Source organism: Miniopterus schreibersii, assembly GCF_964146895.1.
Source record: "Miniopterus schreibersii genome assembly, chromosome: 13".
Taxonomy (NCBI): Eukaryota; Metazoa; Chordata; class Mammalia; order Chiroptera; family Miniopteridae; genus Miniopterus; species Miniopterus schreibersii.
In genome coordinates, this window is record NC_138113.1 from 31,284,352 (window position 1) to 31,308,014 (window position 23,663).

The 23,663-nt window shown below is 43.8% G+C and overlaps 2 long non-coding RNA genes across 7 annotated transcripts in view; one reads left to right on the forward strand and one right to left on the reverse strand.

Moving 5' to 3' along the window:
• Positions 1-23,663, forward strand: part of LOC308566451 — a 527,240-nt gene that overhangs the window by 380,877 nt on the left and 122,700 nt on the right. For 3 of the 6 annotated variants that reach the window (XR_014000157.1, XR_014000158.1, XR_014000159.1), the window contains exons 4-5: positions 2,816-2,916; positions 12,077-12,173. This is a non-coding gene — a long non-coding RNA (uncharacterized lncRNA). The remainder of the gene's footprint in view (positions 1-2,815; positions 2,917-12,076; positions 12,174-23,663) is intronic. The other 3 variants (XR_014000156.1, XR_014000160.1, XR_014000161.1) reach the window with 1 other exon arrangement.
• Positions 5,554-16,912, reverse strand: LOC308566452. Its single transcript, XR_014000162.1, has 4 exons — positions 16,535-16,912; positions 15,331-15,689; positions 15,014-15,100; positions 5,554-7,602 (listed from the first exon to the last, which is right to left on the reverse strand). It is a non-coding gene; the product is annotated as an uncharacterized lncRNA (long non-coding RNA).

Consider the following 23,663-nt stretch of genomic DNA (forward strand, 5'->3'; position numbering starts at 1 on the left):
AGTTGGGCTGGGTGGAGGTGGGCAAGGGGGGCAGGAATGGGTGACATCTGTAATAGTGTCAACAATAAAAAATCTACTTGGTGTGACTGAAAATTCACAAAGTTGATGGTCATGTAGCTAATGGGATCCTTCTTGTTTTTTCATTATCTCATTTCACATGCATAGACAGACAGACAGACAGACACACACACACACACAGAAACCCAGCGGGGTAGCTCTTTGATCTGCCATGAACTTGACAGAGAATTTGCCCCTCATGAATTCATGAGTTGGGGCCACACAATGCAATTTTTCATTGCCACGTAGAACTGGCAGAAGGCTTCCCTTATTGCCCAATGCAGCCACCATTAAGGTCCCATTGTGTTGTGCGCCTCCAGCCCTGAGGTCTGAGGAGTCAAAGCAGTTTAGGGAGCACATGTCGAGAAACCTCTCTTGTTTCTGCAAAGCCATCTTAATCATGCCTGCCTCTTTTCTTTGGGTTGATTTACATAGCAGTGTGACATTTCATCATTAAGGAAGCAGGTCCCAATCTTCTGTGTCTTTTTCTTGGCTCGTCTGGCAAAGCAATTCTCTATTGCAAGCTATGAAATCCTTAAGGAGGACTTCCTGGCAAGGGAAAAATCCTCAGTCATCCAACAGTCTCTCACTTTTCTATTTTAAATCTTGGCCATGCACATATGGTTGGGCATGTGTGTCTAAAAATTTCTTCCACATTGACTAACTTGAGCTATTTAATAGATCGTGCTGGCCGTGGGCCTCTACAGCAAATCCTGTGATGCTCATCTCCCTCCCTGGAGATGCAGAAGACCGCCTCATGCATTTGCCTTTGTGTTTTCCTTGTAATCTCCCTCTCTGGCCCTGTTAGAGCATGAAAGTCAAACCCTGCGACTCTGCCCATTGTCTTGCAATTAACATTGTCTCTGCTCTCCTACCGCCAGCAGAAAAGAGATCTCCAAATATCGGGGTTAATGTTCCAGCAAGTGTACTTTCCTTAGGGCTTTGCTAGGGATGTTCTAACCCATTTCTAAGGACAGAAGAGTTTGAGGACATGTCTACCCTATGCTCTTGGAGGCCCGATGGTGTACGTGTGTGTGTGAATTTAATGTGTCTCAACCTTAACTTTCTTCCAAAACTTGGAATCTCTTATCTTCAACAGCCCCAAGCACAGACCTGGGTCCTATTAGGTCCCCAGGAATGATGGTCGAAGTGAATCTGAAAACAAAGCCGAGTTCTGGCAACTTGGCTGTTTCTCCCAGGTTGTAAAGAATGGGTCCAAAGGGACAGAGGAGAATGGCGGAGGCATGCACCCAGAGCCAGCCTCCGGCTGTGCCTCCTCCATGCGTGCAGCCCAAACTCCCATGGTTTCTCAGCAATTCAGCAACTCCAAGAAGCTGAGAAAATGATACCCTGTGATCCAAAAGAATGACTACCCTGCCAGAAGGCGAAGGCTCTGCTTCCCAGAGGAGACTGTTCCTGAGAAGACAAAGAGCAATAACAACAACAGCACAATAACAACAATAGCATGGGGATGAGCTGTAGATTAATACACAGTGTCTCAGGAGCTTGCAGAGACACCCCCTCTCCCACCTCCCCCAGAATTATATATATATATATATATATATATATATATATATATATAATATATATATATATATAATATATATATATATATATTTTTTGCATTGTGTGCCTGGACCGTTTGGCAGTGCCTTAAAGCTCGGTGCTGCTGTAAGAGCAGTGAAATTATCCTCCTGCTGGGATGGCCCCAGAAATTTCATTTTTTTGTTGAATGTTAAATATGTCCCCTGAAGTTTATCACAAACAGCGTGAGGAATAAAGCTCAGTGTGGCTGGTATTCCGTACACTTCATCCCCACCAAAATGACAAGCCCTTAAGTAAGAAAAGTCTGAAGGGCTGTGATGGATGGGAATGCTGGGCTTACCTTCTTGGAGGGGTGCCTTGGCAAAGCCCACGGTTTCAGACTTTATATAAAAATGATATTGCTGCGGTAAATGGGAAAAACATGTTGTCATTTTTGGACTCCAGACAAAGGCGAGCGTAAACAGCATTAAAATGGAATCGCTATTTTTAACTTACCTTTCTCTTTCTAGAAATCGCATCACAATCAGATGACACATATTACTGCATGTCTTTTAAGGATGTAGCAACCTCCCAGCTTAATCCACAAAATCATTACTTTCCCAACTGTTAGTCAGATGTATAATGTCCGACGCCACCACCCACACTTCAGTTTGATTCTAAGAGCTCAACTTTGCTAGAAATTGTCAATTTGATGTCGTAATGCATTTAACGGCTCTTGCTTTTGTTGGCATCTCCGGGATAAAGATATTTAAGTGGTGTGGCCCCTTGACTCCTTTATCTCATGATGTTTCCCCACCCCTTGGCAGCATTTCCCTTTTTTTTTTTTTTTGCATCTTTTGTATTTCTTTTACTTTTTTACTTTCTTAATTCAGATGTTCCACTTCAGGGGGTCAGCACCAAAACCCCTGGAACACAGGGCGTTTACAAGTGCAGAGCACCCGCAGGAAGGACTTGGGGAAACGCCGCCCCTCCCTCCCCTGAGGCTGGGTGCGAGCCTCGCGCCCTGGCGGGCTGCTGGCCCGCTCCTTCCGAAGCAGCGGGGAGCTGAAGGGGGGAACCGGGACTACGGAGTCACCCCCAGGGGCCTCCAGCCCTCCCAGCTTCACACCCGGTCCTCGCATCGCCCTCACTCTACAAGGCCCGTCCCCTGTTGCCTCTTTACTCCTCGCGACAACGTAGGAGGCAGGAACCGTTCTTTCTGTTTTACCTGCAGGAAATCGAGGCAGAGGGTGGCTGTGGAACCTGACAGGTCGCCGAAGCCAAGCTCATGACTGCTCTGCTCTGCCGACCCCATTTTATCAACGGAAGAGGCTTGTAAGTTCAATGTTAAATGCTAAAATCTACTGCGCTCTGACGCCAAGACCACAGGCCATCTTTCCATCATAGTGCATGCGGCTTAAATTTAATTCTCCTTGTTTGCATTGATCCTCTCTGCTCACTTCCCAAGATCTCGGGGCCAATATTTTTATTGTTTAACACTTGCCTAGAAGTACAAAGATACACGACGTCCCTAGGCCTAGAAAAGTTCCATCCGTAAAGATACATTGGAATGAAATTCATGATCTTCCTTCCAGCTCAGGTGATGGGAAGTAACATGAAATCAGGCTGTTCAACACCCTCTCTCCATTGCATGCAAATTCAGGCATGTACAGTGTATGAGAGGTGTAACGATAGAATATGGTGTTGCTAATTTGGGGCTTCTTTTTTGTGGAAGTTAATTTTTTTCCAAATATTAGAGAAAGTGACTAATATTCAGTCTTATAATAAATATTTATTGATCTTAGCTGTACCTCTAGAACTCTGCTAAGCGAGGCAGGGGATGTGGTGATACCTAACTAAGGGTCCCTGCTCTGGGGGATCATAGACTAGTGGGGAGAAAGGATGGAGAACGCAAGCCCACAAAACAAAACAAAACAAAAGTTGAAAGTCATAGGAAAGTAAATATAACAAATTATTACCCCTGAGTGATTTAAACTCAAATTTCTCTGAAACGGAGGGAAAGAGAAAAAGAACCAACACTTATTATGAAACTACACTATTCCAGATGCTGTCTTAAAGTGTTTTTGATGTAATTATTGCAATAGATTTATAAGGAAGATGTGATTAACAGAGAATTTAACTGATCCCAAAGCATGGCCGGCCTGCCAGAGGGTCAGCAGTCTGTCTTCCCCCTGACTTCTCACCATGGTTCACCTAAGTATTTGGTGGTAGATTTAGGTTTTTAAAGCTAGACCTCAGGCTAGAGTGGTCAGGAAGGCTTCGTGGAGGAAGTGGGCTTGAGCTGATCCAGACTGAGAGCAGATGGGCAGGGAGAAGTTAAGGTGACTCCTGGCAGGACTCAGCAGGAATCATGTGATGGAGAGAAGACTCAGAACACAGGTTGAGCCAGAGAAGACTTAATAGTAATAGGACATTTATTTAGGGGAAGGGCTGGAGATAATGTTAGAAGGAGGCATGAAGCTAGGTTTGCATCAGTATTAACTAATTATGGTGAAGGGAGCCCCCATACACACACAATCACTAATCTGCCAATCACACTGCTACACTCAATGTGGAACGTAGCACCAATAATATTTTACTTTACATTAGATTTATTAAAAAATTTTCGTAACAAGATATATAGGTTACATAGAAAACCATCTCTTCTCTTTCCTGTTATCATTTATTCAATTACTCTTTGGTGAAAATAATCTGTGTCCACCCCGATGCTGGCCTTATTCTCTCACCACTGATTTACCTGCATAGGTCAAGTAAAGGGATCCCTGTGGATCCAGAAGTGGGGGCTGAATTCTGCTGGGGTTTCCAAGGGCACAGTCTTCTCTCTGGGACATGCGTAACTTTCTGAAAGCCTCCTTTGCCTGACTTGATAATGTCACATTTGAAAATATTCAGGTTGCTTTTGTTGTTCTCTCCATAAAAAAGCAATGATCGTGAAAGTATTATCATGTTTACTCTAAAGCAACTCTTTTCTACATTTTAATTAAAAGTTGTAACTCACCATCTTTTCACCAAGTTATCTTAAATCTTCCTCTTATTGGTAATGGGTATTGGGCAGATTCAGAGAGAAATACAAGCGTTACTTAATATGAACAGTAAAACCTCGGCATTTGTAGAGACACGGTTCTGCTCATTTCATGGGCTGTGCTAACTCTGCCTTTTTAATTAGAAATATCCTCCTGCTTATGCGAGGATCCTGGGAAGGGGCATTGTCTTACCCAATATGTATTCCACGAGAGTCGCAAGTGGACAAAACCAGGCGAATACGGTGACTGTTGTGTTATTAAAGCACTTTAATAAGGTCACTACCTCAGTAGAGTGAGCTCCTCAAAAACCCATTTCCTTTTCAAGAGGTGAGCTGCATGGGAGGATGCTGGGCACGCCTCGGGGTATACGCAAGGCCCCCTTTTTGTATGTACTTTACAGAGCTCTATGGGTGCACCCCCAGGATCAGCTCCTCTTCCTTTTTAGTCCCCTGTCCTACCTTAGGGACTGATGTCCTAGAAAGCCTTAGCATTTCTATTTTGGTCCTGTAGCATAGTAAGAGGAAATAGGGTAAAATACTGACATGTGGGGGGAAGGTCTGTAAACAAAGCTTCACTCCACGTGGGGCATCCCACGCAATGCTGTCCTGCTGAATTGTCCCCCCTGGCCTTCCACCCCAGCCAACTAAAAAGCGCGTCGGTTACGAATTCAATCTAATGGTTCTCATTGAAAATAAAATCTTTAGTGGTACTAAAAATGTCTTTTAAGAAAGAAAATGGAAGTAGTGAAGTAGGGTGGGAGGCAGGAAAGCAGAGAGAGAAGAAAGGGAGGGAGGGTGAAAGGCGGGGGGGTGAGGAAGGAAGGGAGGGAGGAAGGAAGGAAGGAGAAAAGGAAGATTTTTTTTTTTTAAAAAGGGGCCACCCAATTGCAGCAGAGCAAAGACTTATCTATATGCATTACTTTGATTTCAAATTATTTTTAGCACGGCTTTTATTGTACTCATTGTTACATACATAAATCTTTAAAGTAATACGTTTTGTAAGAAATGGTCATAAAAATTTACAGCCAGTAACTTTTCCCCTGTCCCTTACAATGATATTCTACTAAAACCATTAAATGGTTCTCATTAATGCCCTTTAAATGATTGTGTAATGACCCACAATCGCTTGTAAGTGAACAACCATTAAAGAATTACCAGTTCTTAGCATGCTTTTAAGTACAGCTTAAATACATGGGAGGTAACATATAATATATTAGAAAAAGTATTAAATTGGAAATGGTAAAAACCCGATCATCGCAAGAGAATCATCAGGTGTGCAGCTCTGCCCTGCAACACCACGCTTCCCGCTGAGCCGCTGTTATAGGAGGTTTTACGGCATTTGTTCTTTTTCCCTATTGACTCTTTTCCTTTTTTCCCCTGGGATTAAAAATAATAATAATAATAATAATAATAAAACCCTGCCACAACAGGAGAGAAAGTGCATATAAAAGCCAATCGGAGAAATAATTAAAGCCGTGCGTAACAGACAGCAACCTATCTGAACAAAAAGTGAGCAGTCCCATCCGAGGTATTTTCTACAGGAGGGGCGAATATTCATTTTTTTCCTGAACCATACAGACATTAGGTACAGGACAGCCTGAGCACTAGGTGATCGCATCTTTTACGCTTCGAAGTAAAGATAGTAAAACAGAATAACTCTTCCTGAAGGAGGGAGGGCAGGTGAATCCCCTGCAATTCCTGGCATGTTCTATCGGAAGCTAAGCCACCCCTGTCGAGCCGGGCAGTTGATTTACCCTAAACTACACATGGCAAGTAGAGAGCTGGGTGGCATTTGCTTTTGAAGTTCTTTCACTCCCGACGGACCTTGTTTATGCTCTTTATGGTGATGTGACTATATAACCAGGGCCACGGGAATCCTGTCACCAGATAGGGCAAGGGGCAGGGTGAGCACAGTGCCAAGTTACAGCAGGAACAAGAGAAAATTAGATGTATTAACTTATTTATTCATCAGAGGTCATCAGAGGGAGGCGGCAGCAAGGGCAGGAGCAGTTTGGGGCTGGACGGCACAGCTACATACTCTCCTTGCGTCATTTAGAAACTCAAGATCGACGCTGGATCCCAGCTGGCATGGTCGTGGCCCCCTCAGACTGGCGGCACAGTAGGCTTTGTGCTCTCCAACAAACTCTCGTTATCCTCACGTGTGTAACGGCCTTTTCTTAGTTGCTTCCTTCTGGTGCAGTTAGCCCGTGGCATTGATCAGAATTGTTTTTCTGTATCCTGAAAGTCCCAGCTTAGCTCTCCCTTCCTCTGGGGACGCGCCCCCAACCCCACACCGCCGTTCCCATCATGCTTATCACACGCTAGTGTAGCCACGTAAGATCTGGGAGGCGGGGACCGTGTTGCCTGTTCCTGCCGGATCCCCCTCCCTAACACAGCACCCGACAGTGCTGGGCTTTTCAGTGAGTGCCAGGTTACTGCATCGACCCAGAAAGGTTGCAAAAATAAGTCCTGCTGGTCAACTAAGCTGGATAATTCTATATAGATCACTATTCAAAAACACAGCAGTGTTGGAGATTTACAAAATTGTCAATGGAAAGTTGAAATTTGGGCCTGTTGAGCCTAAAATGAATCCCAGGCATTCGCCAGTCTCCTTTCTGCACCTTCCCCCTTCCATGTTGGTCCCTCTCAGTCTCCACCCTTTTCCAAGCAACTGTGCTTCTGTTTTTCTCACCATTCTCTCCCTTGCCATGGAGCCCCATCTCCTCTAAAAGCTATTCTAGAAGTTACTCCCACTTTACCCCAGCCCATGGGTGTCATTGCATGTTGAAACGTCGTCGTATCACGGAAAAAGGGATGTTTCCTTTTCTTTGACAGCAGCTCTGAGTGTTGGTGAGCTTGTGGGCAGCATCTCCTTGGGACCCTCCAGTCCTGAGAGAGGCGGGGGAAAGTGGCGTGGAGAGAGAGCGCTTGGGTTAACTCGAAGGCTGACTTAGGATAAAGCATTTTCCTTAACTGATCTGTAAAACAAATCAAGCAGAGAAACAAAGATGAAAACAGGGAACAAAAACAAGCCCTTTATCTTCCCAATATTTTCTTAGCTCCATGTCAGCTGGTTGTCTCTTTTAAACTCAGGGACCTTTCACTTCTCTGTGAGAACACATCCGACTCTGAGCCTCTTCCCAGTGTGCCTGACAGTAGCTGCCACACTGTGTGTTTTATTTAAGAAGCTCTGTTTGGCACCATGCTCTGCAAAGGAGAGGAGCATATGGCCTTGACTGTTAAAAATATTCATGAGTCATGTTGCCCAGTACTGAAGTACAGCCACCTCAAGGGCAACTTTCCAACAGCTCATATTGGTTTACAACATGGAATGAGGACCAGATGAAGTTCCAGGAGGTGTTCAGAGGAGACAGAATGCAGTGACGCAAGTCAGAACTTGGTCAGTATGCTGGGCTGCATGTCCCTTCTGGAACGAGGCACGGGGTGCTGGTAGAATGTCAAAGTGAGGGATCCCACTCCCAGGTTCCATTTATAGGCCCAGGGTTCTGCTAAAACCTTCTATAGAAAGAAATGGAGTAGACGTGCAAGTGAGGGTTACTCCATCCATTGACTCCCCGAGACTTTCCTCTTCTCTCCATGACCCCTAAGAACTCACCTTGTCTCATGGCGTTTGCTATTCCAGGATACCACCAAGCTCTCACCCCCCTGCTCCTGGCAGAAGATTCTTCCAGGGATAAGTGTTTCTGATTTTAAAAAGTCATTGCTTTAAGGGAACTTATGAAGAAGTTTAGACTGTGGATGTTTTGTTATTGGTTTGTATTGAAACATTTCTGTTTCTTTGGAAGTGGTCCTGAGTGTGCTTGGCTTCCTGGGGACATTTTATGTGATTCCTCAAAGTGCTCACTAAGCACAGTTAAAACAATTGGGCCTGGAGGGTAAAAATGTCTCAACTTTCGCATGGCCTGAGAGCAGACAGGTGGGATGTCTGAAATAGTTTCATGGTTTAGAATACAACCGTTTGCCCTTCATTTCTCTTTCTATTGTAAATTAATCATTAGAGGGTTCTCTCTGAAACACTTTTCTTTCTCTCACTGTGTATCCTGTTTCAACCTGCCCCGTGCCGGCAACTGCACCTGACTGTAATTTGGGGAACACAAATTGTAGTGGTTCAGCACTTTGTGACGCCTCTAATAAGTTAATGTCACTCCCATCTCCCGGCACAGTTCAATTCAGAGAGGCTGCAATGTATCATTAATGCATTAAAAAAATGTTGTGTTTTTAGACTGAATACCTGGAATTAGTGGGGAGTCTGATGATCCAAAACAGACTTTTCACAGTGCTTGGGAGCCCTGAGGAAGCAATTCTTGTTTAAGCATCTGCATTATCAGAGCATCCCAAGTACTTTAAAGGTCCGTGCAGGATGCTCAAAATAGGCACCTTGCCAAACAGAAATTGAAACACATATACGCACTACACTATTTGCCTTACAGAAATTAATTTCCAGCCAGCGGCACCTAGGATTATTTAATATTTATCTTTAGCTGCAGGAAGAAGAATCTATTATATTATGAGTTGATTTTGTTATTTTACCCGTATTTCAGTCAGTCTTTCCAGTAGGAGACACTTATGGTCTCTTCTATGACCTGCCTATCACCCTCTTATTAAATTATTATTATTTTTTAAGTAGTCAGAAGCCGTGGGAAGATTCATTTTTAAATCAGTTGATTTCCCCAGTTGGTTCCCTGGGAAGAAACGATCAGGTCCTTTCAGGGATATGAGAATAAGCCCTGGATCCGTTGAATGGCCTCGGTGGTCAGAGGCGTCGCAGAAACAGGTTTGGATGGCAGGTAAAGAAACTGAGTTGGAGGACCTCTCCCCACCTTGGTGACCTGGGAGAGATCCCTTAACTTTCCCAGTGCCTCCTGCCCGTCATCTGTTTCTAATTAGTCTAGAGTCGACAGTCCCCACCGAGCTCTTTCCCCCAGCGATGTGTCATTCTGAAATGCCACCAAGGTCCTACGGTTCCGCCTTCTGTTGCTAAAATTCCAGAGGGCTGTGCACTGTGTTGATTGTTGGCTCCTGTGAAATTAAAGCGCCAAGGAAAGAATGTGTCACTGTGTCGAATAACAAAATGACTGATAGAGTATCGGGGGGACTTGAGTGTATAAAGAGCCACAATATTGCAAAGTACCTTGTAGATGGCAACTGTTAAATATCAATGGAGCATCGCTGCGTCTGCACTGTCAGCACTTCCCTGTGGCCACAGCGAGAGAGACGCTACAATGTCATTTCATGGCCCACATTATGTGCTGCTTACAATGAATATTCTGGCCATGGTTTATTACATTTTTGATAAATTGTAACTTCTTGGACCCAAATTTGGTTAGCTTATCTCTAGTGCCATTTAAATATCTTAAAAGACTGAATCTGCCCCAAAGATTTAATCATCATTCAGCAGCGGCCTGTAACCATGTGGTACTAATTTAAATTACTGTAGCAATGGACAAGTCTCTATCCAGAAATTAATAAATGCAATTTATAAGGAATGTTAAGTAACAACTAACAATTTAATGCTTTGTGAGTTTCAGCCAAACTGATTAAATAATTAAAACAGATTTCTAGGGATAGGGGAAGAGATTTTACCATAAAAGAGATAAACAGTTTGGGAATTGCATGCATTCTTTTAGACATTTAAGATAATTAAATCCAAAACCTATGTTAAAATAACACTAAAGGTCTGGTTTAAATCAGTACTGGGAATTGCTAAGTTAAGAGTTGAACACCATCCGCAATGTCTGCCCCGTTGTTTTAAATAAGGCATTTGGGGGCTCTCGGAGCACTGGGTCAGTTTATAGAGCAAGCTGTTGGTGGAACAATATTGGTCTCAAGCACAAATAGATATATTCCACAGAACTTCCTTCTTACCACGATGTTTTTAGTATTTTACAAAATCTAAACTGAATGTTTAGGATCTTTCAGAGTTGTTGTACAAACCTAAAACTTTCTGCTACATGTTTTTCAAATTCTTATTTGTTAAAAAACAAAAAGGTAAAAGAGTTTACAGATCATAGCTGTTTTGATTTAATGTGCAATGAATGTAATATGTACATTTATGAGCTTAAAATAATTCACTTTTGCAACCTATTATTGAGTGCTTGTAGATGTACAGTACAGGGATGTCTTTGTGATACAAAGGTTAATAAGGCCTCAAAGCATTCTGTTTTCTGACGAATCATATTGTAGGCAGCAAAAGCAGATGGGTAGCCCCCTTGATAGAAATGACCATAAGTCACAATAGGATGTATTCCTTTTAAGGATATTTTTTAAAAATGATTTGCACAAATGCCTCAAAAGGTGTCCATCACTCATCCTTTAAATTGTATTTGCAGCCCCGCAACCCCGGTAGAGAAAGACTGACTATCTAACCCTTTGTGCCAGGGCCTCCTTCCTTAACTGCATGAATGCTGGATGGTGGTACCTATGGGACAGTGGAAATGTGGAAGCTGTTTGAACTGACCAGCTGTTTGGGGTTAGGTAGATGCAGATTGAATTGTTCTGCTCAATAGGTTTAAAATTCATCATCTTCCAAACTGAACGTATCATATGTTCCTCAAAGTGTACCTTTCCTTATATGATAGGCAATTACCCCTGTTTGCCTGGGACAGAGAGGTTTCCCAGAATGCAGAGTTTTTGGTGCTAAGACTGGGGATGTCCCGGGCAAACCTGGATGAGTTTATCATACTGCTCTTTAGCCTCTCTTATTTTCTCCATCCTGATTAATTTACTGTCACCTGCTCATTCATGCTGGACTTTCCCATTTCTTTTCCCACATCCAAACTTCCACTGAGTTCCATCAGGTATTTTATTCCTGCCTCTTTCCAGGCTCTGTCATTGCCTTGGCTCAAGCATTGTTATGGATTTGCCCCAACTGTTCATGCCACCGCTAGACTTGTTCTTACCCCCACCTCCCAGTGACTCATCTTCTAGTGATATTTAAAATGCCTATTCACTCTGTTTAGCCTTTGCTGTTACTTGTTACATAAAATACCCATTTATATACGAGCGGGCAAAGAGGCCTTCCATACGCTGGTTCCTGCCAGAATCTCCAGGCTCACTTCCATCCATACTTCTTCAACTCTATTCTCCAGCCATTTAGATCCGCTTGGAGTTTTGTGGAGGCAGAATACTAGTAATTCACACTTGTACACCTTTGGCTATAATATTTCCTGATTTTGGAATGCCCTTCCCAGCCCCCCTTTAATCTGTTAGACAACTAATTATATTTCAAGACCCAGTCCAAGCACCACATTCCTTTATGAAATCCTTTCTGCTCCAAAATAAAATTGACCACTGCTAATTTTGCACTAGACTGTGCTTTGGATACTTGTTATGTACCTAAAAACACATTACAGTTGTTTATTTGTTGGTTTTCTGTTTTAGATTATGTACTCTTTAATGAAGGGTACCTGATTTATTAATATTTATTTCCAGATTTTGGTATCAGGTCTGACACAAAGCAGACGCTGAAGTGGATGCAGACCCTCTCTCCGCGCATCGTGGGCACTAAGATGGCAGAGCAGCGTGTGTGGTGAGTCTCCAAGGGCCTGGATAATGCCCTTCTCATGTCACCTGCTTGAAACTTGTTGTTTTTACTTGTTCATTACTTTACTGTTGTATCATCTATTTGCTCCTAGAGTAACTTCTAAACATAGATTTTTATGTCCACTTTATGTCATTTTTTCTTATGCTATATTGGTTTCAATTCAGATCTAGCCAGCTGTTGACTGCCTGGCTAATGATCATCTCTCTGCTCCACCCCATACCTTAAAGCTTCCAAAAGAACCCTGCTCATTTCAGGGCCCCCTCTCCTCAGGATCAGGGACTTCTGAAAAGTTTCCTTCTGTTCCCGAGGGGCTGGCTCCTGATTAGCCTAAGGCAATTATAGCGGCCCCATTCCCCATATAGCGGCCCCCTACCTAAAGGTGGCTAGAAGTTTGGGCTTGTGACACAATCCTGGCCAATGAAATGTAAGACAAGTCTGCTGGGAATCTCCTGGAAAGATTCCCTCTTATGACAAAGGTACCTAGGAAGAAACGGTCTCATTATCTGGATGTCGTTCTTTCTATATGTGACACCTAAAACTACTGTGGTCATGTTCTGACATTGAGGGAGGCCAACCTGTTGATGAAGCCAACACTGAGACCAGCATGGCAGAAAAGTAGAAGGAACCTAATTCTTGGTGCCATTGTGGAGACTCTGATCCCGTCCCAGCGAGAGTCCTCAGCCTCCTTCCTCTAGACCTGTAATTGTGTTACATGTGGCTGAAAGTCTCACAGCTGACACAGGCAAGGTTAGCATTGTGACCTGAGAAGGACAGGGCCTTTAGTTTAATAGATACCGTATGGTGTGTCAAAGGTAAGGATAAAAATGCTTAAAGCATGATTGGAATAAAGGCAGAAGCCAAGATGACCACTGGAGACAATTAAATTCTACCATTTGTTCAATACCTATATTAATGAATCAATCACTGAATGAAGATTCTGTTGGAGGAACTATACTAAGTGTGTATAAGGAACACAATCTCTAAGCAGTTGCAGCCTTTCTCTATATGAGCTAATGGTCTCATTAGTGAGCTAGGGCAATGACCTAAATGACTATACAATAAAAAAGAAAGTAATAGATATTATAGTAGTGATAAGGATCTAACATTTATTGAACAATTACTATGCACTAGGCACTGTTCTAAGTCTTTCCCAAAGACTTTTATTTGCATCAGTTATATTTTCTCTCTCAAATATTTTCCTCACAGACCACATCACAGCCTAAAAATACATATATAAGTATACTTATGTAAGTCTCTCTTATTCTAAATTCGAGATAGAGAGAAAGAAAACTACTATCTTTCCTGACAATGCTTTCCTCTCAAGATACCACCTTATTTCCTTTACACACTTACAAAACGTCACCAATTTTATTTTAATTAATAAACTTTATTCTTAGAACATTTTTAAGTTCACAGCAAGACTGAGTGGAAAGTACTGAGATTGCCCATATCCCCCCCGTCTCCACACGCACGTAACCTCTCCCATTAACCACATCCCCCACCACAGCGACATGTGGTCAGAACATGGCCCCAGCCTTACATTTGTTGCAATCAACACGACTGCGCTGACACATCATTATCACCCAAAGTCCATCGTTTACATTAGAGCTCACTCTGGTGTTGTACATTCTCAGGTTTCGACAAACCTAGAAGGACAAGGACCTACCACTGTAGTGTTACACAGAACAGGTTCACTGCCCTACAAATCTCCTGTCTCTAGCTACTCACCCCTCCCTCCCCCTTCACCGAGTTTTTTTGAAAAATAAATAAATGACCCCTTCTTCTAGGAGCCTTTGAATTTTCACATCATAGTCATCCTTTGATCCACTGCATTTATTTTCATTCCCCTCGTTTTTCTGAAACTACCCTGAAGAAGGTCACCGCTGACCCTGTTGACACCTCAGCGGCCATTCCCCTGCTTGTACCTTCTTCTCTCGTCTCCTCAACATCACCATCGTCCATCTATCCAGCTCACCTAGGCCAGAAAGCTCAGGCCCACACCTGATCCTCACCTCTCTCTCTCACTTGTTAATTATTTCCACAATTCCTGTTGCATACATTTCTCCTCAGAGCCATGCAGCTTTTCTTGCCTTGCCTTAGGCTCCCATCACTTCTTCTCTGCACTACTGTAAAAACCTCCCAGCTGATTCTCATGCCAACCCACCCCTGCAGTGACGTCAGAGTAACTTTCTCAAACACCATGCTCCTCCTGGGACTCGCTGTTGGAAGTACTCTAATGGTATCTCTTCCCTGCAAAAGAGCATCTAAACGCCTCAGCGGGGCCTCAAAGGTCTTCACAGTGCTGCAAAGGTGCCGCCTTCCCAGTGCCACCTCCACCCACTCCTGCTCCACGCCTCTTCTGCCTCCCCCGAAGTGGCCTGTGCGCCAAGCGCGTGCCCTCCCATTGTTCTGCGACTTTTTCTCACTCTTCTCTTTATGGAATGCGCTCTCCCTCGCCCAGGTAACGAACCTGTACTATGCTGAGGCTTATTGCAAATGTTTCCCGCTTTCCTGTCAATCTTTTCATAGAACTTTTAACATAGCTCCCTCATGAAAACTATTCCGCTCTATTGTCATATTTGTCTATGTGCCTGATCCTTTCTCTTAAATGTGAGCTTTTGAGACAAGGAACTCTGCTCCATTCTGTCTCATTCATCAATGTTTCTAGTACTTGGTGCCATGTCTGGTACTGAATACAGGTGTGTTGAGTTAAGGCTGTTGTGGTGGCGTGAACAGAGTGTGATGGGCGCTCTGAGAGGGAGCAGTTGGCAGGGTAGTTTTGTTTGTTCACTCATTCAGTCAGCCAGCAGATATTTACAGCATACCTCCTGAGGCAGCGCTCCTCTAGGCTCTGGGCGTCACAACGAACAAACAGAAGACGATGTCTTCCTCGTGGAACATAGCATTCTGTCCTGGTGGGAGAAGACAGATACAGTGAGTTTGGCAGAGGACCAGGACCATGAATGAATGAAAAGATAAGGCATACATGTAAGACGTAGGGAGTGGTAAGGGCATTGATAAACTAGTCGGTTCATGACCCACCCAAAGGCAGTTATTTAGACTCACATTAAAACATAAGAGCAGCTACACATGACTCGGCCCACTGAACATATTTTGGGGCCATATTTGGCCAGTTGAGTACCTGTTTATGGTCCTTGTTGCAGAGACATCTTTGTTCTGGATTCTGTTCGTTGAAAAAACTGGGAGAGGCACTAGATCCCTGGACCCTGGCGGAATTTCCTTAGTCTTACTCCAGTCTACCCTGACCACAGCACCTCACTTCGTATTATCCTCTTTATCCTGTGCTTGTAGCTTTACGATTCCTCAGCAGCCACAAAGTTGTCCTGAGAAAATGGTCCATTTCTACTCCTCGGAAAAAAATACCCTTGTGCTTGGGAATCAAAGGCTCTGCGATGAAAGTGCAAAGGGTAGAAAAATAGTGCAGTGCTGTCATCCTGGATTCAGAAGTTGGGTGCGTTAAAAATAGATTCTGCAATCATCCTTTTAAGGCGATAGGAGAGGGAAGAGTTATGCCATTAATATGTAGGAATGACTAGATGGCAGAAAAATAAAATCATAATATTTTAAAGTTGAAGAGACACTTAAAGATAATTCTAGATTAACTCTTTCATTTTAAAGGCAAGGAAACTCAAGCTCAGGAATTAGTAACTTACCCAAAGTCATGCACCTGAATATATTAAAATAGCATCAGTAGTTAACCATTTACTTCCCTCCCGTGTTAGTAGCCAAGAGTTTTGAAGCAGTAGAAATGGATTAAGGGCTCTGATCAGCAGATTGTAGGTGTTTTTACAAATTTCTGCAACCTATGACAGTGGTAGCCTAAAAATTAAAACAAGAGGCTTGTGGAATTATAAGTTTCGATTGTATTATGTAGATTAGTACTGTTTATCTATTAAACTGTTTATTCATCCAATTTATCTATTAAATCATTCACTCATTGATTCATTCATCACAAATGCTGAACCCTTACTGTTATTTACTTCTGAGCTAAGTGCTGTGGAAGACACAGTGTAGCAGAATGCCCGCTCCTTCCTCGCTCAAGGAGCTCACGGTCCCACAGAGGAGCCAGATGTGCACGTCTGCTATTCCTAAATAAGGGGGAAGCCCACCTGGACCTGGATGCTGACGGCAGTTTGCTCCACGTCAAGGGAAGAGCTGTATTGAGATGAAGGCCGCCCCCTTCCTAGTCAACCTAACAGTGCCTCCTGTTCACCAAGAATCCTCTGAAGAAGCCTTTCTCCCTCAAGCAAAGATAACCTGCTTAGCAGATATTATGAAGAGGTTTTCTGCTGCTTTTAAAGTTATAACACCGCCAAGTGACATACCCTGTGTTTCTGCCGCACTGCTCCCGGAAGGACCAAAGCTCCTTAGTCATCAGGTGGCAGTCACTGGCTCCCGAGGAGCAGGCATTTCCATTCTTCCGCAAAGCAAAGAAGAATTTGCCGCCTGCTTGAATCAACCGTATGCGTGTTGGTTGGGAGTTGTTTCGAGACGTACCCCTGACAAGAGCCTGGGTGCCCAGCCAGCTTCCCTTTATCAGATGGGCCAGTGCCAATCATCATTGTTCTCGCAAGGTGATAGCAGGCGCTGTTCCCCGTGAGGAGACGGTGGCGTTCTGGCAGGGTCACCGTGGTGTTAAGATGCATAGCATTTGTCAGGTTTGCCTAGAACTTCTGGAGGTTTAGTTATGAAACTTGTTAATTGAGCTATAAATATAGCTGCAGCCTTTGCCTTCCAGTAAGGCAGCGTGTTAATTTGGGTTTGGCAGGGGGATGGTGCAAGCTGCCAATGTTATGTTAGGATTAGTAACGTGCAGTACATTTTAACTCCGCTTCCCCATGTGCCACCCTCCCCTCCTCTGTTTGTTATCTTTGTGAGGGAGAGAGAAGAGAAAGCAAGCTCATCATCACGGCGTCTTACGTTAAGGATATTTATCTCTGGGCCTGCTTTGCACCCTGCACGTCTCCAAGTAGAAAGAGTTGGAAAGACAAATGACATAAACCATGCGCAGCACCCAGAGGGCCCAGCCACAGCCTTCTGCCCTGAGATTAGCGTAACTACAGTTACCCACAGGGGGGTACTTGCTCTCGCCTCCTCCAAGGAACTCATCCCTGTATTTAATACACTGAGATGGGAATGATAATAATAAATATATGTCCTCTGTTATAAAAACATGTTCTTTCTTTTTTTATACACGTAGAATTACATAGAACGGAGTGGGTTTATTTGCCTGTTTTCGCCTCACATACTATTATTGTCGGGTAAACGTGTCACTTGCTCATCTCATTGCGAAGAAAAAAGTGAGGATTTTAAACTGTACCTAACAACAGCTTTGGCTGTGCACTTTGTGCTCCTAGAGGAAAGGAAAGGGTGCTCCAGAAGCAGTTTTCACCAGCCTGTTTAGAGATTCTTGATAAGTGTTAGTTGAACAAACAGATGAATGAATGAGCGGATGGGGGGTGGGTCTCAATTAAGCCCAGTTTTGAGAGAGTGGCCTTTGCAAATTACCTAATCGGCCATGTCTGCTTTCTTTTCTTAAAACACATCAGTGACCTGGAAACAGGTTGGTAAAAATGTGGAATTCTGTTTGTTGGCAAAGTGGTAGAGGAAAAGAACTCTCTTCCAGCTAAATAGTATCAAACATTTAAATTTTTTTCCTAAAGCACCTGGCTTGAGTAGAAATATGAAAGAATGTAGAAGTCCAACATCCTGTGTGGGTCTCTCTGGAGACAGCGCTGACTGCATTTGCCTGGTTATGAAACGTTAGAGAGAGATTGGCTTGAACTAAGCATTCTTGGCTTTTCTCTCTGCCTTTTCCTTCACGGGCATGTCTCTCACCTCTGATAAGCAGAAATTTCTACTCCTTTTTGTTTTCTGTTTAATTAGGGCGCCCTGTCTTCCTTCCTTCTTGGGTTGAGCTCTAGAGATGAAGATGTTATATCATGGGTACAGAAATGTGCTCATCTTAAATGAAGATCCTCTTAATTTTTTGCTTTACAATGAAACTGTAGCCTGCCTCGACTGCACCAGCTGTTCATTGTCTTTTTCTTAAGTCCTCTTGATAGTCATTTGAAATGCATTTTATAACCCATCTGGTAACCTTGCTGCTAACCAACAATTATAGTCTGACATCTGAATACAAAGAATTTGGGACAAGCCACAGTTGTACATGGAAACTTTTAAAACAACGTCTCCCTTAATATATTCTTTACTGAAAAACATTGTGAAGAAATGATTATAGCCTCACCACATTCTGACATGCTGGAAAAAAATGGCTGTTCATTTTTTGAAAATTTTTACCAACTTAGGGACTGGGGAATTGAGAGCACAATAATAATAATGAAGAAGGCACAGGCTATGCCAGGCAGCCAACCTTTCTTCCGCTGCTCCACCCCATTCACAAACTTGACACAGCTTGGACCAGTATTCATTCCAACTGCCGGAGGTGGGCAGAGAGTGGGTGCTGTTCACAGTGCGGTTACTTTGGAATCAAATTGATAGGATTATTAGAGTCTGAAGCAGGGCTGCTATGGGCAGTTGTGGGCTTTTGTACTTAGGCACTGGGCCGAGTAGGCAAGTGTGGGCTGGAATCGAGCCCTGGCATGGCTTGCCAAGCTGTGTGCCTCAGCCTGGGGCGGCGTCAGCCAGAGGAAAGGGCCTTTCTGCCGTTCATCTGCCAGGGTGGAGTGCCTTTTTGTAGCTCACACAAAGATGCTCTGTGTGCTAGAGGTGGCCTTGGCTGGAAATAAGTCTTAAGAGAGATCCCATCTCTTCCACCGCTATGCTATTGTGTACCTGAAGCTCTCTCGGGTTCTATGAAGCCCTTCGTTCACCTGCGTACCTCCCATCTCCATTGGTGGGAGTTGGAGTGCACTATCGGATGGGGAGATCTGGAAGGAGAAACCAAGCCTGGATAGCTCTACTGTCTTTCTTTAGGGAACCAGCTGCCAGCAGGGAGCACATATCCTGCAGGAGGGTGTGGGAGGTGGGGAGGAGAGCAAGAGAGAGGCCTGACCAGTGCCAGTGTCTCTGACTCTAGGAAGCTCACTTTTTCATCTTTCCCGGCCTTGCTTTAAAATTCAGTAAGAAAGGTTATAATTTGCCCCCCATCAGCTCACTCTTTTGTCTCATTTTTTCAGTTGGTTCAGAATTTAGAAAAAGGGATGCTATTTACTGGGTTCCCACCAGGATCCCAGAGATCATACAATTCCCCATTCCCCCCCACACCCATACTTATAACAAAAGTGTTCTTTCCAGCAGAAGCCATGACTGGTGGGTCGCTGGCCAGACCCAGCCTACATCATGTTTTGTTTGGCCCACAGAGTGTCTTTTGAAAATAACTGCACCAACATTTAAAAATGGGAGATTGCATGTAGACATCAAGATTTCTGGCCCTTCTTAAAAAATAAAATTGGAAAACCTGGCCGCATTGGGCCTGCCTCCCCACATGGCAATAATCAGCTGAGCTATTCTCCCTTTTCCAGGGGGCGCAGGCCCTCCAGCTTGCCGCTGTCCCCGCTGTTCTCTATTGGCTCTTGGGCTGAGGCTGGGTGTCAGCCACCATCTATCATCCCTCTCACACAGTTTTTGCGTTGAAGTAAATGAACGTCTCTTATTTATCCCTTTCAAAAAGTCGATTGGGAAGACTCCATTTATGAAGACACATGGGAGAGAGCAAATGTCTTTTTGGAATCATAAATGATTTCCATATGTTGAATGTATATTTTTTTTCTTGGATGATTCACACATTATGCTACCTACCTGGCTCCTAGAGTCAGTTGGGATTTATTTAGCACTTTGTAGAGAAAGTCTTTGTTCCTTTCAGAATATAATTAATGGAAAGGAATTTGCTGCTTCCCGAGCCAGATCATTCTACCACATGGAAACTCTTCCTTGTCTTAACCTGGTCCATGCCCCCTGCACTTCGCATACTATCATATTGGCTCAGCCGTCGGGTGTCCAATGACAGATGTGCTGCTGGTAATTCTTAGAATCGTTCACTGTTATCCCTGGGTCTCCTTCTTCTGGACGTGGTAGAATTTCACTTCCTCCAACCCCTGAAAGTTGACCATGGTGCAGCTCTTGAGTCCGAAGGACCCCTGTTTCTACTTGTCAGTCCTGGCAGACCTGGAAGTTTATTACTTTGTCTTTTGTTTGTTTGTTTGTTTGTTTTTTCTGGGATAAGATTCCATTTAACACATGCTTATATGTTTTCTAAATATGCAGCAAGTTTCCATCCCACTCAATTGTAAGAAAATTTCTTTTAAGATGATGGTTCCTGTGGTCAACTCTGCCGACAGCTGCAGAACACTCCAGAACAGGATGAAATCTGCCTTAAGGCCAGAAAAAGGGCAATGTGACCCATTCCTTATTTAATAATCTGTCTACAATGGGCTTTTTGCCATTTTCACTAGCCCCGAGTTGTTTCTGATAGAGCCTCTGAGAAACATGTCGTGGAGAGCACGCTTGCCATTCATGACTGGGAAAAAGAACTGTTATCCTTCTGGCCTCTCACTGAGTTTCTGCCATGATTGAATGTATCCAAACTCTCCTTGAAGTTTCTGGAGTATTTAGATTTGATCTGTAAGCCTAGACCTACTTGTGGGTGTAAGCTCTAAGGTTTTGGGAGTAAGCTCTAAGGTTTACTGAGTAGTGTACAAAGGAGCACTCCCATTGTTGGTTCTGAACAGTGTCTCCCAAAATTCAAGAAACATCCTCTGGTTCTATCTAGTGTTCTGCAAATTTCATAAGCTTAAGCTGTGTAACCTTTGATTTTATGAACCTTCCCTATCTTACCAAGAAATGACTATCTTTTCGATTTGGGGGTTATTTATAAGGATTTTTAAATATTCTTGATAATGCATCAGATTAAAATAGTATATAATATATATATTTAAAATAAATCTACATTTGTCTATTCATCTACTTATCTATGCTAGTGTCTCCTTTTCTGTTTCTGCCTAAATGTGTGATTAGATGTTCTGAGGAGTGGCAAGAAGTAATGAAATGGGAACTACAAAGAGGAAACAAAATTCTGTTGCTTCTCCCCACAAACACTCCCCTCCCCGAGGCCCATATTTAGGCTAATGGAAATGAAGGCTGAAGGTTCGGAAGGTTCTGAAGATCAAAGTGAAACACTGGGCTCATCATAGGCATTTCAGTAGGAAAACCATTTTGCTCTCCTACATACTCGTTATAATGTAGGGAGAGGTACAACAGAACTTGAAATTCTGCAGTAAGAAGGTTCTAGTTTCAGCCCTGGTGGTGGTTAGGCCATGTGGCTCGTCTAAGCCCCTCTTTCCTGGTCTGTAAGATTTTTACTCCACCTGCCTCACTGAGGTGATCTGAGTGAGGATCATATGTGGATCATATTCCACATAGGAGCATTCCTTTAAAGTGGACTGCCATGGATGTGCTAAATTCAGAGTAGAGGCATATTTTTAGGAAGGGATGATTTTCCTAAAGACGTTTTGGGTGACCCCCAGTTGGCCCCTGCCCCTGCCATCAATCTCTCCATAGCCTTGTACAGGACACAACCTTAAATAATGAGGTTTGTCTACCACACCAGGTAGTCATCACCTCCCTCCTTGCTGTGGAAGTGCCTAAGGAATTCAGTATCTTTATATCCCTCCCTAGGCTTCTTGCTGAGTTGATGTGGGAGGTCTCTGAGGTCACAGGAAGGATGTAGAAAAGCTGATGTCTGAGACGGCAGGGACGAGAGCTTCTGGCTGGGCTCAGACACTGGGCTTCCCTGGGGTGGGTGCCTCAGTGGGAGGACCATGACGCCCAAGGCACTGGAGGGGTTATGGAAAGGGTACAGGGATGCTGTGGAGAGAGAAGGCATCCAAGGGCTGTCGGCAGACCACTGCTACACCAGAAGCTCTTTTCCTTTCTCCACAGTAGGACGTGTCTCTTCATTCCATCTCCCACTTCTGTCCTCAGTAATACATTAAAAAATATCTATATATTTTCTTCAAATAAGCATGAGTTAAGAATCCCGAGTACAAGCCTGATAACTGGGCACTTGGTCCATAGTATTTTTATTGAGCAGGGACTAGTCATTTTTCAGCTTATTTTCTGGACCCTTGAAAGTTTCCTGAGTGTTGCTTTCTGGGAACCTACTCTAGGCCATGCAGAGATACACTTTTCTGCCCAGCTTTGCTCTCTGACTCGGGAATGCCTGTGAATCATTGCTGCCATCTCAGTTCTCATTTTTTAAACGTGAATTATTCTGAAGTCAGACCAGCGATGCCGTGGACTGAACTGACAGAGGAGAAAGAAAAGATTCCAGGTGGTCCAGCCGGTCCTTCCTGGGAAAGCAGATCGTGGGTGCAAACAGGGTGTAAATGAATCAACAGATATTACCTTTCCATGTGTCCTCCCATCCTAAGTTTATTCGGTGTAATAAGAATATATGAGCTGGAGGGGAAGACTTCATGATCTATGCCTCAGATTTATTTCCACTCCCTGGAGTCACTGCTTCGCTAACCTTGCTCTGCCCTGCGTCATCCTTCATCCCTCCAAAGTAAATAAATGGAGTTCTCTTCAGCTTTCTTTCTTAATTAGCTATCAAAATTTGAGGTGTCACCCAGACTTTGAAGGCCCCTCTGACACCGTTTTAAGAATGTGGGGGTTGCCCTGCTGTCCTTGACCAGCTCGCCCCTCTTCCATCAGCACTGTCCGCGGTGCCTGCCGCGCACACGGGTGTCCTGCGCGGCCCCCACCCCGCTCCGGAGATGGGGAGCTCCTGGCCTCTGTTTGTATATAGAGCTGTCTGAAATGCATTCGGGATCTCTTGAGGTGAAAAGAGTTATATAAACAGAGAATGTTATTATGGATTCTTACTACAGATGGAAATGACTGGGTATTCTCAAAATAAATAACATTTCACATTTTTATAGATCTGTAACATAATATGCATGTGTGTGTGTGTGTGTGTGTGTGTGTGTGTATTTATATTCTTTCCATCTTGAATACACAGCCTCTCCTTCCTCAGCACTTGGATAAGCCATTCACTTTGCCTCCTGCTTTTCTGATTCTCTTCTGAAGAATTCATTTAATTGTTGCCAGCATTTGGAGAGTTAGGATGAAGCGGTTAGAGCTGCCTGCTAGCTCCCGCCAGATAAGCCTGCCGTGGCTGTAGCAGTTAGGAGAGCTGAATGCAGAAAACACTTAAGTTCTGTTTTTCCACTTCCCCTCTAAAGAGGGATCAATTGGCTTGTGGCTCAGCACAATTACCAATGGAGACTTCCTAGAAGAGGTGCCCGGAACTAGAGGGTTTGGGGTACGGCACCTACGTTTAGAAGTTGCTTGTTTAGATATTCTGGATGTTCCCCTCCTCCAGGTACTGAACCCGTGTACTCATTGTCTTTGAATTCTGGAGGCGAAGCATGCCATGTCTCGTTTATACATCCATCCACTTCCAGGGAAACAAACGAGTGAGTGTAGGTAAAT